This window comes from Trachurus trachurus (genome assembly GCF_905171665.1).
Source record: "Trachurus trachurus genome assembly, chromosome: 8".
In the NCBI taxonomy this organism is placed as follows: domain Eukaryota; kingdom Metazoa; phylum Chordata; class Actinopteri; order Carangiformes; family Carangidae; genus Trachurus; species Trachurus trachurus.
In genome coordinates this window covers 6,114,275-6,130,274 of record NC_139905.1, presented here as the reverse complement: position 1 = coordinate 6,130,274, position 16,000 = coordinate 6,114,275, and positions in this window count along the sequence as shown.

Here is a 16,000-nt window from a genome sequence, read left to right as displayed (position 1 = left end):
TATTTATTGGCTGATTATTGGTCTGAGCCTCGGGGCCTTCATCTCCTAAAGTGGGACAGGAGGGAGGGAGGGAGAGGCCTGCTGCCAACCCAACTCAACTCGCCTCCTTTTCTTTCTTTCTTTCTTTTTTTTCTTTCTTTCTTTCTCTTCTTTGCTTGGCAGAAAACTCAAAGTTACAAAACAAGTCTTTAAAACATGTATGGGAGGGTTTTTAATTGCAGACCTGACAGATTTGGTGTAAACACTCCTGCAGCAGGGTGAGGAGGATGAGGAGGAGGAGGAAGACGAGGAGTGTGTGTGTGCATGTGTGCATGTGTGCGTGTGTGTGTGCGTGTGTGCGTGTGGGCCTGTGCGTGTGTGTGTGGACGCTGAGCTCAACCGGTCCAGATCCCAGGCTGAGGCGACACCCAGCTCGGTGCCAGGCGCTGCTCTCCGGGTCAGCGGGGTTAATAACGGAGGTCTGCTCCGTATTTTCCGACATTAGGAGTCGGTTTCAGCACCGTGGAGAGCTCCGTCCGCAGCTGCTGCTCCTGGATCAGCCCACTAACTACACTGCACTGCACGTATACAGGCTGCTGGTGCTGGTGCTGGTACTGGTACTGCACAATGTGATTCCAATGCAACACGTTTATATCACAATAGAAAAGCAGTTAACTACTTACACACTGTTTCTGCAGGTTTGTTCAGACCAGGTTCGTCGCAGCAGGAAAATAACAGAGTCTGAAAAATAAAGCAAAGCAACAAAACACACAAATAATGTTTTATTAACATTGATAGAAATTTATTAGATGTCTAATAATTATTAAATTAGCAGTTTAAACCAACTTGTTGAAAATGAAACTCACCTTATTCAGTGTAAATTAACACAATAAAGATCCACGGTGGAAACAAACACGGGTTTTTGTTTAGATGTAAAATAAATAAAATAAAAATGTTGTTTTTATATCTTTGGTTTCCATCCGTCCATGATGCATTAAACATCAGACATGAATTATGAAGTCCACCCCCCACATACACAAACACACACACTTCACAATTTCCCCTTCTGTAACTTTAAACACAGAGACACACACATTTCATATTTATACATTTTAAAAATGGATTTAGCCTATGTTGCATCATAAATATTGATCTCTTTAAATCAAATCAATCTGTGTGTAGTGAATCTATTGTCAATATCACACACGCACACACAACCAGAACCTTTCTACTCAATATTGAAATATCAAATATGATTAAATAAAAAATGCTAAACACACACACACACACACACACACACACACACACACACACACACACACACACACACACACACACACACACACACACACACACACACACACACACACACACACACACACACACACACACACACACACACACACACACACACACACACACACACACGGTGGAAGGGGCAGCCGTTGCCACCCCGGCTGCTTTGGAGCGCTGCCCCGGGACCCATATGTTCCCCAAAATGTCCTGGTTGCTCTCTGCTGCTGCTGCTGCTGCTGCTGCTGCACGGACACACAAACACACAGACACACAGACACGGACACACAAAAACTGAATGGGAGAGATGGTGACCAATAATAATAACAATAATAATACGAGAAATAGCTTATGTTATAGCATGTTTGATTATTTCCGTTTTATTGGAAATAAACCCATGAGGTTTTGGGCCCTGGTCGGTTTGACTCTGATCTTCAGAGACTGTTAATTAAAAATTTAAAAACACACGAGTGTGATTTTAAAAAATTAAAAAAAAAACACGTGAGGTTCATTCATTTGTTTATTTCTGGAGCAACTGACCAAACGGTGGCCAATAATTTCCTGTCAGTAAATCAATCAATCAACCAGTGATTCCTCCTCTTCGTCCAGCTATTCCCCCAGAAGTGAATCTGTCCACGTTTAATAGCATTTTATTATAGAATGTATAGCTACATTAACGACTTTTCATTTATTAAAAAATGCAAATATCTCCTTGAAGTTAAAGTTAATAACAGATTAATTTTACCCAACAGATCAATAACATTTCTACTGTTGATTATTCTTCAAAAAAATAACAATTAATCACGGAAAATCCAGTTTTTAACTGTGTTTTTGTAACGAAAAATGTGAGTTTTTGTTTTTAAATCTCAGATTAATGTAAAATCAAATAAATATATTTAATGAATTGAAAACTTTATTATAAACTTTATCTGCAATTAAAAAATAAATATATTTTATCTGAAAAGTCAAACACTTGTGGCTGTGTCAGTTTTTCGTTCCGTGTTTTTGCCCAGAAAACAAAGATATAGAAACATTATGATAATATATTATATAAATAATAAAAGGAGAGAGTGAAAAGATGATTTTTTTATTTTTTTATTTTAAACTGTATCATTTTTTATTTTATCTCTCTCTTTCTATTTTTGTGCTGCTTTTATTTGCACATTTCACGGCCCATGCAGCTCTCGGCTTCAGAATAAAAGCACCACTTTCTCCAACATGTTATTCATTCATTTATTTATATATTTATTTATTTATTCCCCGTTTGGCAGGTGCTTCTACCTGCATCCGGTCTGAGCTCCCGCTGTGGGAATCAGACCTGCAGCCGCCACCACCACCACCACCACCGGGGGTTTGAACCATGTGAAGAAACCCCGAGGCCTCTGCTGCTGTTGTGTTGTTGTTGTGTGCTTGTGCTTGTACTCAGGCCTCTGGATTCTTTGTGGCCTCGTCAGCAAAGAGAGAGAGAGAGAAAAGGGGAGGGAGGGAGAAGATAAAGTTGCATGGATTTCCAAAAAAGAAAAAGAAAAAAAAAGAGTCAATGCAACAAAAAAAAGAGGGTGAAAAAAGAAAAAAGAAGTGAAGCCGGGCTGCAGTGGGAGAGGGCATCTATCAAAACACCCCACACTGCACCTCCTCTTCCTCCACCGTCCGGAGAGAGGGAGAGAGGGAGAGAGGGAGAGGCTGGCAGGCTGGCGGAGGAGAGCCGTGCCAAGTCCCTTAATGTTCCCCAGCAGCAGCACCAGGAGCTCCGGAGAGGACAGCCCAGTGTGTGCGCCAGTGTGCCAGTTCACCGGGCCAAAGTGGCACTGCTGGGAGGAGTCGATGTTTCTTTCCTAATTTTTGCAGCATCTGTTCATTATCCAGGACGTTTAAAAACGAGAGCGCTCATCCCGAGTAACCCCTTCATCACACACACACACACATATACACATACACACACACTGATGTAACTACACACACTCACTCACATACACATACACACAGCAGTAAGGCGTTTTTTGTGAAGACTTGGCCTATGAATATGCATATTTCCCCCTGATGTTATGTTGTACATGAGCTCGTGCATTGAAAGAAGGCTGAGCTGCAGCCTCGGAATTAAACTCGTTGGTTGTTAACAGTCCTTAGATGTGGTAACCTTGTAGCATAACACATTCATGACACACATACACAGAAAGAGAGAGAGAGAGAGAGAGAGAGAGAGAGAGAGAGAGAGAGAGAGAGAGAGAGAGAGAGAGAGAGAGAGAGAGAGGGTGCAGGAGTCGAAATCTAAAGAAAAATGTCAGATTTCTAAATAACTTTGATTAGATTTCACAGATTATTGACGCAGTTTGCAGTTTTGAAGCTAAAATAAACTTTTTAATTCTGTTAAATCACGTTATTTGTTTATTGGACAAACTCACTTATATGTCCTGATCCATTTACAGCAGGGTTAAGGTGACGCGCGACGTGACGTTGGACCGACACTCATACACCTGGGCCTGTGTCCGTTGCCTCCATCATTTGGTCTATTGTGTTATTCTGAAAAGTTTCACCGCAACTTTAAGTCATAATGTCACAAAATAGCAGCATTAAATCTGCCTTTCCCAATTATTACAATAGATTTGTCTGATGACTCAGTTGGACTCAGACCTGCAGGTCAGAGCTGAATTAATCTTTAGTAACATTAATGATAAAAAGTCTGTGACCAGATGAGATACAAAAAGAGTTATTGGTCAAATCGTGTTGATATAAAAACAATTGTTATGATTATCACAGATGGGAGATTACAGGTCACATTATCTCACATTAGATTAAAATGAAATGACATCATAAATGATGGTGAAGTGGTCTCAAGTTCAGATGTTCAGATTTACTGATCACGATGTAACAGGACGAATATAAAATGTTCACACAAGTGTCAGTAAAAGTTATAATATGTAACTTATAGAATAAAATGTCAGTGCTGCACCATCGCCATCTTGGCAGCGTCTGACTCCGCCTCCTAACTCCCTCACTAATCCAAATATGGGCAACGGCTTCCACGTGTACCCACCTGTCATTCAAAGAGGCCACGCCCTCAATTCTGCAGATTTATCAAGCTGTAATTACATGTAAATGAGTCAATTAAATAAAACAAAACTAAAAAATGAACTCGTTAAGTTGTGTTAACATGTACATTTTAACATTTTTAATAGGAGTCTATGGACACTGACTCACCTGGGTGACCAGACTCTAGTGGCCGTTAGAGGAACTGCAGCTGGTTTCATGGAGGTCACAGCTTCACACACACTTCAAAAGCCTCTGTCACACACTTCTGTTAATTAAAAAAATATGAACACATAAAGGAATTAAAGCACAAAATGATGATAATTATAATTATGATAATAATGACTTGTAATATGGCAGAGATATCGGAAACATGAATGAACTTGCAGGTTGTTTAATTCACAAAATTCAGGATAAGCTTCTTATCTGAATGTTTTTGAAGATTAAACTTTTAATACTTTGCACTAATTCTGCAAATAAAACTCTTAACTTTGCGTTTGAGCCAGAAAAAACGACAACAACAACAACAAAAACAACAGCAGCAGAAAAACTTCCAGTGACACTGTGTGCTGAGCTCCACTCAGGATGAAAAGTGAGTGAATGGATCTCGCTGTTTAAATTATCATGTTGGTGCCCACTCTTTTTCTCACTCAACTTGGTAGGAAAGAAAAAAAAAATCAAGAGTGTTTGTCCGACATAACAGTCAATAGTGCGATTATCAAAATGTCACAAGTACTATGGTGTGAACTCCAATTAACGTCGAGCTACAATAATAAGTAAATGAGTGTGTGTGCGTGCGTGTGTCTATGTGTGTGTCTGTGTGTGATATGATAATATGGATATAAAATAAAATATGTGAGAATTAAAAGCATTAAAGATTCAATGCAAAGAGGGGAAAAGATAATCTGAGTGTTTGCAATCTGTCAGTGATTAAAAACAAAAGCACGAGGCAGTGGGAATGGACACACACTCACACACACACACAGATCACACATGCATCTGAATAATTTATGTCTATTAAAGAAAAAGAAAGAAGAAGAAGGGGACTTGAACACAACACTTGGTACAATTGTGCCCTTTTTTCTGGCCTGGCGCCAGGGCCGTTGCTAGGAATTCTGGGGCCCCTGAAAAAATACTAAAGTGGGCCCCCTAACCCCCTGACTTTTCCACTTTTTTTTCTTAGACTACGTATGTTTTTTGTTTGTTTTTTTCTGGGGAAATTGAATCGTAGGGTCTAGCTAGTGCGGACTAGTGAGACTTGTTGTGTACAAACTGATGAAGCCTCTTGGATAAGAGGCGAAACGTCTTCCCAGACAAATGCAAGTCCAGTTGCCTACGACTCAATTTGCCCAGAAAAGAACGATGACCTGGATGAATAAGAATATCCATAGACACTTATCATTTTTTATTTAGCCTACTTTGTTTTGATGCTAATGCAGCATTACTATGAGTACTAGTCAGGGTCTTATGCAGAATAATTCAGCCATTCAAAGATTAGAGCTGGGCCCCTAGAATTATCATCACCTTTCTCCCTATAGAGAGCAGAGAGCCAAAGCGGAAGCAGGAAGGTAACGGTCACCATGGGACCTCAACTCGGAAAAAAGTCTCCATGTAAGTGAACGGGAGTCAAGGTTTTATTTCATGATCCGATTGAATTGTGCCATGAGAAAAAAATATGACCTCTACCTGTTTAAAAAATCACGTTTCATCCCGAGAAATCAGCAGTTTATCGTAAAACGGCAACGGAAGAATGTATTTTGTGTTTGTCTGTATGTTGTGTTTTGACGCTCTACGGACTACAGATCTAGTGTCCCACAAAAAATACGTCACCAACTGACACGGGAAAGGGCGCCATGTGGTGTGTGGTACGCGACCTGTAGTCTTTCTGGTTACGGATTCTTCGGAATTTTATTTTACAATAGTTTAAAACAAACTGCTGATTTATCGACATGAAACGTGATAGAGGTCATATTTCTTTCTCATGGCACAATTCAAACGGATCACAAAATAAAACTTTGACTCTCGTTCACTTACATGGAGACTTTTTCCGAGTTGAGGACCCATGGCGCGTGCACCAAAAGTGTTCCACGTGTGCGCAAAAAGGGAAAGTGCCACACGCTTGCTCCTGTGGACTTGACTCTGCCAGACTGCGGTGGTGCCAGTGGCCCCCCCACCCCACCACACCGCACCACACCACACTGGCAGCGCGTGCGTCCACAGGAAATTCCACAACATCTGTTTGTTATCACACAATGGGGCGCGGGATTCTGCTGGAGGTCCTGCCAAGGGAGGAAACCAGGGCTACAGGAGGAGGAGGAGGAGGAGGAGGAAGGGGGGGCATGAGGATGGAGGTTGGAGGGGAAAAGATGGGGGAGTGAGACGGGGGAGGAGGAGAGGAGAGGAGAGGGGGGAGACAGAGGTGGAGATCCGGTTGAGCACCAGGTTAGGTCTGAGGCCTTTGGCGGGCGGCCAGAGGCGTTACCGGGTTTGGGCGGTGCCAGATGTTGACGTGGAAGGGAGGGGGGTGTTTGTTCACTGCAAAAACTCAAAATCTTACCAAGAATATTATTTTGTCTTATTTCTAGTCAAAACAAATCTCATTATCCTTAAAATAAGACTCATCATATTAAAAAGTAGCTTGTTTTTAGACACTTTTTTACGTCTTTCAAGCATATTTTCACTTAAAATAATTTGATAGTGGAGCAAGTTTTCCTTCCTTATAACAAGCGCACAAAAAAAACTTGCTTTCACTGGCAGAATTTACTTATTTCAAGTGAAAATTTGTTTGAAACAAGTGAAAATGATCTAAAAACAAGTAAATTTTTTAGGTGATGAGTCTTATTTTAAGTGGAAAGAGATTAGTTTTGACTAGAAATGAGACATTTTGACAAGAAATAAGACAAATATTCTTGAAAAGATTTTGAGTTTTTGCAGTGCTCATAGACGTTGACAACAGAGTGAGAGCACAGACTCCTCTTGACCTGTCCGACAAACCCTCCCCCCACTCTGTGTTGAGGTATGCTGTGCATGGGAGGTGGAGGAGGGGGGCGGGGCTAGTGGCCTCTGTTTAGGAGGTTAAGTAGGAGCGTGCACGGGGACGACGCAACTGGATCAGCGCTGGAGGAGGAGGAGGAGGAGGTGTGTGTGTGTGTGTGTGTGTGGATGTTTGGAGGGGGGGGGGTCGTTCGTTCGTTGGTTGCTGGTCTGCACAGATGGCGTGTGTGCGTGCGTGTGTGCGTGCGCGTGTGTTATGATAGGGTTGGATGATGCCCTGGTCACATGGGCAGCAGTAATTGGCCTCCATATTGACCAGTTTGCAGTGCTGGGGGGCGGGCGGGCTCCCAGCTGGACCTGTCAGATGGCATCGCATCCACCTCACTGATCACCCCCCGGACGACCTACGCTGCACCTCTCCTCCTCTTTCATCTCCCCTCTCTCCTCTCCTCTCCTCCTCTTCGTCTTCATCATCATCATCCCTTCATCTCGTCACCTTTAATCTCACGTTGCCCTCCTCTTCTGTCCATCACTGTCTCTCCTCCCACCTTCCCACCTCCTCTTCCTCCAGCCTATATGCACTGCAAAAACTCAAAATCTTTCCAAGAATATTTGTCTTATTTCTTGTCAAAATGTATAATTTCTAGTCAAAACTAATCTCTTTCCACTTAAAATAACTTGTTTTTAGATCATTTTCACTTGAAATAAGTAGAAAAATCTGCCAGAGAAAGCAAGTTTTTTGTGCTTGTAATAAGAAAGAAAAACTTATTTTAAGTGAAAATATGCTTGAAAGACGTAAAAAAGTGTCTAAAAACAAGCTACTTTTTAATGTGACAAGTCTCATTTTGAGTAGCTATAATTTGATTTGTTTTGACTAGAAGTGACATTTTGACTAGAAATGAGACAAATATTCTTGGTAAGAGTTTGAGTTTTTGCAGTGTAGCAAACACTCTTCCTTCCTGCATGATGCAACTTCCACATTTGAATAAAACTGACTCTTGAACCTTGAATGTGTTTCCTGGTGATGCAACACTCAGGACCCTACAGACACCACTGCACCATTAACTGCACTTTAATCTGTATCATTGCACTACTGTATATTCATACAGCACATCTGCAAAAAAACATATATTATATTTATAATCCCCATGCACTTTGTATGTATGTTTTTGTTTTTATTATACTGCATATGCACTCTGGTCGGATGCAAATTGCATTTCGTTGCCTTGTTTCAATCAATCAATCAATCAATGACACAAATCATAATCTACACCCAATTCTGTTCTATCTTCTTTTTAATTGTGTTGTTTTTAACCATGCCTTTTTTCAAATATCTGACACATTATCTGCACAAATGGACAATAAAGTTTCTTCTAATTTTGATTCTGATTCTTGATTTTTTTGTTGGTGCTAGAATTTAAAAACTGAATACACCTGAAAAAAATAAAAAATAAATAAAAGACAGATATTATAGATTTAAGTGGCATAACCTTTTTGACATGATTGACCGAAACGTTGCTTAAATAAAACTATAACTGAGAGTGAGACAGTGTGCGGGAGCGTCTTCTGGTTTTAAACTGAGGTCATGAAACGATATTACACATGCAGTTCCGGTCAGATCATGTCAGAGCGTCGACACTGTGATAATAAAAATTCTCATGCAAAGAAAAAAAAAAAACGCTTTCAATTAAAAGAAAACACATATTTTAATCCTGCAACAGGACGATGCTGCAAGGTTTTCTTTGTTTTTTGTTGCAGTGTTATGGTGTAAAACAGACCTCGGTGTCTGTGACTGACTTTTATCGTGGTATCACCCTCCCACCCGGAGCAGTGATGATGGTGTATGTGTGTGTGTGTGTGTGTGTGTGTGTGTGTGTGTGTGTGTGTGTGTGTGTGTGTGTTTTGCTGCGAGATGCCCGACTGCGAGGAGTTAGCGCTATAGAAAGGATTTCATCCCAGACTTGGCAGGGGAGGGTCTCTGGGTACGAGGAGAACAATCGTCTCTCCTCCGGTCCTGTCAGCCAGCAAACACAGAGAGCTGGCACGCGCTCAGTGGGAAAAAAGAGCGGGAGAGACAAGGGTGTGTGTGTATGAGTAAGTGTGTATGTGTATGTGTGTGTGTGTGTGTGTGTGTGTGTGTCTGTCACACACTTGTGCCCATCCCTTCCTCACAGTATACCAAAATGGGTTCTGATGATGCCGCTGGGGATTGTGGGATGACAGGCTGGTTCTGCAAAGTGGATGGGAGGACCTCATGAAAATAGTCTGTAAAGATGACCACAGTGTTAGCCTGCTGTCAGACAGGAGAGGGAGGGAGAGGAGGAGGAGAGGAGGAGAGGAGGAGAGGAAGATAGAGACGGAGAGGAAGAGGCTGGCAGAGCAGTATATTGTCTGCCAGGCTGGCCTCAGTGCCAGGCAGCGCTCACATGGGAATATATGTATACGTGTGTGTGTGTATGTGTGTGTGTGTGTGTGCGTGTTTGTGTTGAATCGACAACTCAGGTGGACGAGTGTTTTGATGCAGCGGCTCCTTCGCTCAAACATGTGAACGCAGGAGTCTGACTGCAGGCTGTGTGCGCCTTTATGCGTGAGCAAGAATGAGGAGGAGGAGGAGGAGGGTGAAGTGTGTTTATGTGTTTGTGTGTGTGTGTGTGTGTGTGGATGTGAGGGAGGAGGAGGAGTGGAGGTGGTGGTGGTGGTGGTGGTGGTGGTGTGCACGTTTAAATTCTGTGACATCTGTTCATTACAACTAGAGTGTGTTTATTTTTATACAGCCAGCCACAAGCAGAGAGCTCGACTGGCACCGCTGGTTAATGTACCAACCGGCTACCACGACGACGACGACGACGACGATGGAGGAGCAAATGAAATATTAACCGGCAGACAGACAGAAAGAAAGAAAGAACAGAGTGAAGAGGAGGAGGAGGACAAAGGGAGAGGAAGGAGGAGGGAAAATATGATAAGATAATATGTGACAAAAATGTGCACACACAGTGTTTTCACTCACGCACACAAAGTCCTCGTTTCTGATCCAATTAGAGAGAGAGGAGAGGAGCAGTGGAAACAGGAAACAGGCCTCCATCATGGATCCATCTTGTTGTTGTTGTTGCTCAGATCGTCTCAGACTGACGGTGAGTTCACTGGACTCAGACCAGCTTTGACCTCTGAGTCGTTCAGCCGACACATCTGCAGCAGCTGTGTGATGCTCTCGTGTTAATACAGACCAGAATCTCTGAGGAACGTTTCCCAGCTTCCTGTTGAATCAGTGACACAAAGAATTCATGTGAGAGGAGAAATCAAACACATACACACACACACGTCTTCCTCTTCCTGCTTTAGAGGAACGTTTGTGTTACATAGACATGAAAATAACTTACCATTTCAATACATGTCTAAATACACATATGGTACATGAAGATATATCTATACTACGGTGGCCCTGAGGGCTCAATACACTGCAAATAAATAAAGCAAACACATGCAAAGACACAAACGTGCTGCAAATTCACAGCACAAACTACGTGTTTCAAGGGGACACACAAAAGAGACGGACCTGGCTAAAGACTAAAGCTAAGCTATAGTTCGTATTAGCAATAATATCTATCTATATCTATGAATCTATCTGATCATATGTATTATAACTGTCAATAAAGAAAACAAGAAAAATACTGATACTGACCTCACATCAGTTATTCTACCAAATTGATTCTTTTGTGGAAATCTTCTCAGAGAAAGTTTGGTTCTTTGCAAAGTTGCTATGAAGGTGAATATTATACAAAGGGTGACATGACGTAGGTCGAGTGGCGACTTACTTGGTCTAATGTTGTTTGTCCATGTGGTGGTTGCCGTACCGAGTGCTCCAAGATGGCCGACCAGCTCCAGCAAAGATGGTTTAGAAACAAGACGCCCAACGACGAGCCAGTTTCTCAGTGACTCCGCCCCCTTTAGGAGACCAGCAGACCATGACTCCGCCCCCTTTAGGAGACCAGCAGCAGCAGCAGGTCTTGAGTCTATTGACTCCGATGGGAGAAGTGAACGTGAGCTCAGATTATGGTCGATTCTTTCGCTCCATAGTCACTGAAGTAAATATTGGACTCATTTTTCACAAGAAAACTAATGCTAATGCTAACTAATTTTCATCATCTTAAATATAACTGTTACACCGCATCCTGACATAGCAAGCGAGCAAACCGGCAACAAAATCTCACGCAAAAGTGTCCTGATATGCAGCGTGACGATTTTATCGGGAGTATATTCTATTGGTTCAGAATCCAAACCAATCAAATTATCGAGGGACGTAAACAAACTTCTGGAACTATTTTTAGATTCCTGACATTTCCTGGTTGCCGTTTTTGACATCTTGGAGTATTTTTTCATATTTTATTTCAATGCAATTCTCTCATATTCTACTCTCTCTGCTAATAGGAAGCAGCGTGTACTTTTCAACCAATAAGTGTTAAGGGGCGGGACACGGCCGCAAAATGTCGTCCAGACAGAGACAGAGCGAGAGAGTTTTTCAGGGTTGGGCGTCATCACTGGACAGACATTTTAAACCTTTGTCTAACGCTTGTCTGCTGTCATGTCTTAGTTTGAATCACTTCTATCTGCTAACAAAGAGCTATATATTAAAAAATTCAGTACAATCGGGGTCGATTGTTGTCCGTACATTTTTAAATACTGGGTCAATGATCCGTGCTTTCCCATCATAGCGGCCGGGGAGAATGGTTTGTTTTGTGTGACATGTTTATGGGCGTTCCCTTGGTTGCCGACTCAATCTATACCACTTTATATCATTGGCGCAGCTTGTTATGGGCCATCTTGGTAGTACAGTAGTAGAGGATATTTGGCTCGAGTGCAAGTAGCCAATGCACGGTGCTCAACTACAGCAGACTGGGCCGTGACAGGGAGCTCTGCATGTCGCATGTAGCATCAACGGTCCAGCGCCGAGTGTTTTCAGTTCAGCTGAGGACGCAGCTCTGGACCAACACGTCTCTAATCGTCCTAACAACCAGACCTCTGCATCAACAAGCCCCCACCCCACTGCACCCACCAAGCCCCCCCTCATACTCCCACCCCCACTCCAACTGCCCACAGCCCCGGCCCCACTCCCACGCTCCCCTGGGACGTCCTGCTCTGGAATGCCGCTCATGGGGAAGAATCTCGCTGCAGGCGCTCAAGATGTCACATGTTTCTCTGAGAGATGGAGAGAGAAACAGAGAGAGGGAGAGAGAGGTGTGGCAGGTATAGTGTAGTGCTTTTACAAGGCTGTGACAGGTTGTGTGTGTGTCTACATCTGTGTGTTTGTGTGTGTTTGTGTGTGTGTGTGAGTGACAGATTCCCAGATTAAAGGTTTAGAGGGTTCAGATTAACAGGCTCGGGACACAGCGGCCGCGGCTCTGAGGGGAATTAGGATGCATTAACGTCTCCTTTGCACCAGCACATTAGCCATTCATTACCGTGTGGTTGCACAATCAGCTGCACCACCACCACCGCCACACAAGGCCGCCCCTCGTTTCCCCTCCGTGTTCCCGCTTTCATGACAACAAGAACATGATGGGATGCTTTGTTATTCATCATCTATATTAGCAGGAACGGCAATCAACGTGTCTCTCCTTACCATCCGCAAAACGTCCATAAGGCGAGACACAGGCAAAAACAATCAATTTTGAGATTTTAGGCTATTTTTCTTCCCTAACATGTATTCTTTCAAAAAAAGTCAAAAGAAATGGTAGAAAATACATATTAAGGATTTTATTTTACTTCTCTTTTGTCAGTAGATTTCTCCAAAATTCACAAAAGACTTAGCAGCTACTGTGACAAACTGTGTTGTGCCTGTTGTCTGACCCATGTCATGTCAGGTAGCCTATCATTGTAAAGCCCTGTCTCTCCTAAGCTCCAAAAATGGTCATTTCCTCCGTATCCGTAACCAATCGTAAAAGTATGATTTACATTAACAATCTATGGAATTTTCCAGTACAAGTCTTTAAAGGCCGTTTTCTCAAAATGAGTTCTTCCTCAGACTCTGAGTTAGAAATCTCCACTTCAGCAGCACTTACAGACACCAAACCTTCCAGTTTGATTCCTGTCTATATTCTGAAGGTTTTTACAGAGGGGATTGTTGATATATCATTCAAAGTCTGATTTAGACAACATTTTATTCCTAAAAACATGGCAAAATGTGATTTTTTTTAGGGCTGGTGACAGTATTTTCTCATTTACAGAGTGATAAAAAGAGATATCCAAAATCCCCTCTGTAAAAATATCTGACCCTAATATGTCAATAAAATAAAACAAGAATTTTGAAAGGGGCTTTATCCATTTTTCAGATTTCAGTTCTGGAAATGTATGCAAATTAGCAGATATTTCATTAGATATTGCCTCATTTACATATTTAAACATAAAATTGGACAAAACTTGTAATACAAAAAATATTTGTCTTAATGTAAGTGATAAACTTGGGAAGTTTCATGGTGATATCTGTTAGTTAAAATGTTTACCCTATTCACCTGCAGTGTCTCCCCTCTAACCTAAACTGTGATTCCTCCGACACATCAGAGAATCTTAACTTTTTTTTTTTTTTTTTACAGTGCATGTGAGGAGATAACCCCAAAAAAAAAAGGAAAAATGAATGCAATTGTGTGAGAGCAAACACAGTCAAAGCCACAGCTGGTCTCGACACTGCAGTGAAATCTGTGCACCAACATGTCAGAAATCTGCAGGATCACTCTGTGATGCCAAACACGTGTGACGGTTTCCTGGAGGTTAAAGAGGCCCAAGAAGAAAATATTAGATGAGTTTTTTATTTGGTTTTTTGGTCTTTCTGTCATAGATTTCACGCAGACACGTCACCACAGCCAGAGGGAGAAATAGAAATCTGTGTATGTAATATGGTGGACGACTTGTTTGGGCAAATATTTGTCATTATATACATGGACGCTGGAATGGAGCGAGGCGCCGCTGCCAATTTAGAAAACACAGCAAGCCAAAGAAAAACTGAACGAGCGGCTCGGTGAGAAATCAGACGTGTAAAGACTCACAGCTCTCAACGTCTCTGCTGCTTCTTCTTATGTGGTGCTGATGTGACGTCTCCACTGAAGCTGAGGGGGGATCAATGAGTTGATAGTGGTGAAGTTTCAGCTCATTGTGCATTTTTAATGTCACAGGAAGCTCCTACAAAATAAAAGTTACAGAAACAAGCTATAAACATCTTCCTCAGAGTCACAGAGAGGGAGAAGAAGGTCGAGACAGAAGCTGCACATGACAGACAGAGCTCCGCCGCTCATCATCTGGCTCATATCCTCCCTATGGAGAAGCATGGAGGGGGAGGGTTGGGTTGGGGGGCCATGGACTGGTAGACTGGTGAATGCAGCCAAATACACAGAGAGCATTGAAGAAAACCTGCAACCTGAGACTGAAAGCATGACTCTGACTCACCTTTCAACAGGACAAGACAGAGCTGCAGCCAAGTCTGGGGAGAGATCTGAAGATTCACGATTATTATATCTAAAGATTTTATCCTTTTTTTTCTTTCAGCAAACATTCATTGACACAAATGTATACATTTACGTCTCTAGCGGAAAATTCAAAAAGAAGCAGAAAAGTCAGAAGTAAAACAACAAGAAAACAAAAAGGAAGAGTTAGAGTAAACTTTGTGTAGACTGGATTAAAACATCACTATAGCACAAACAATCTGACACAAAGCCACAAACACAAACTTTAAACTCCACTGCTTTGTCATTAAAGGTTTTCAGAAATGGCCGTTTGTCCTGTTTGTCGCGCCTCCTTCTACGAGTTTCCACGAGTTGCCGCACGAGTTTACCCGAGTAAGGAAAACAAATTTGATTGGTCGTTAACAAGAGGGCGGGATATTCAATGTTTGGGGCGAGACCGAGCTCGGTGTGTGTGTGTTGTCTCAGACGTTTGATTGACGGATGATGGATCCAGTATCAGTGGCTGATGAATCGTGAGCAAGGTGACGCATAATTCGTGCGCCTGCATTATTCAATGCGGAAAAAAACTACTCCACTTTCACCCTAGATTTACTCGAAAATATAATTTTTCACAAAGTTTGGGCTACATCGTCTGATAGATGAGTTATTACACTAATGTTAAGACAGTGGCTTCAAATTAAATTTTCTTCTCTGAATACTTTTAACAGTTTAATGGGGACGTCACCAGGGAAAGGATAGAAAAACAAGGACCGTCCCCATTGGTCGACCTGTCACAGGTGATTCCATTCAATCTTTGAGCTGGAGATAAACATGAGGATAAGTAAAGTAATCGTCAATCATCAGAAGGGTTTTTTGCTGAATAAAGAGTCTGGATACTTTTTTTTTTTTTTTTTGGCAAAAATTGAAATTTTTATGAATTCACAATTGAATCTCCAAGTGTGTAGAAAGTGATTCACCGTGGTGTCTGTCCAGTGACACTGCTGGATGAATAAATAAATAAATTAGTAAATAAACTATTGTTTTAATGTCAACTTTAAAGGTGGTGGTGAAGTGAGAATCATCATCATCATGAGTTGCTGCAGGTTTGAAAGCGACACCTTGTTTGGTTTTTTGGCAGAAGCAACAGGAGCAATTGGACATGGAAAAGCAACCAGCACAATGGTGTGAAACAGAAACCCACCGGCTCATACCACTGCCTCAGTTTATTATTGTGTTGAGGTGTTGTGTGATGCATTTGGCTTCATTAAAGCCGTTGT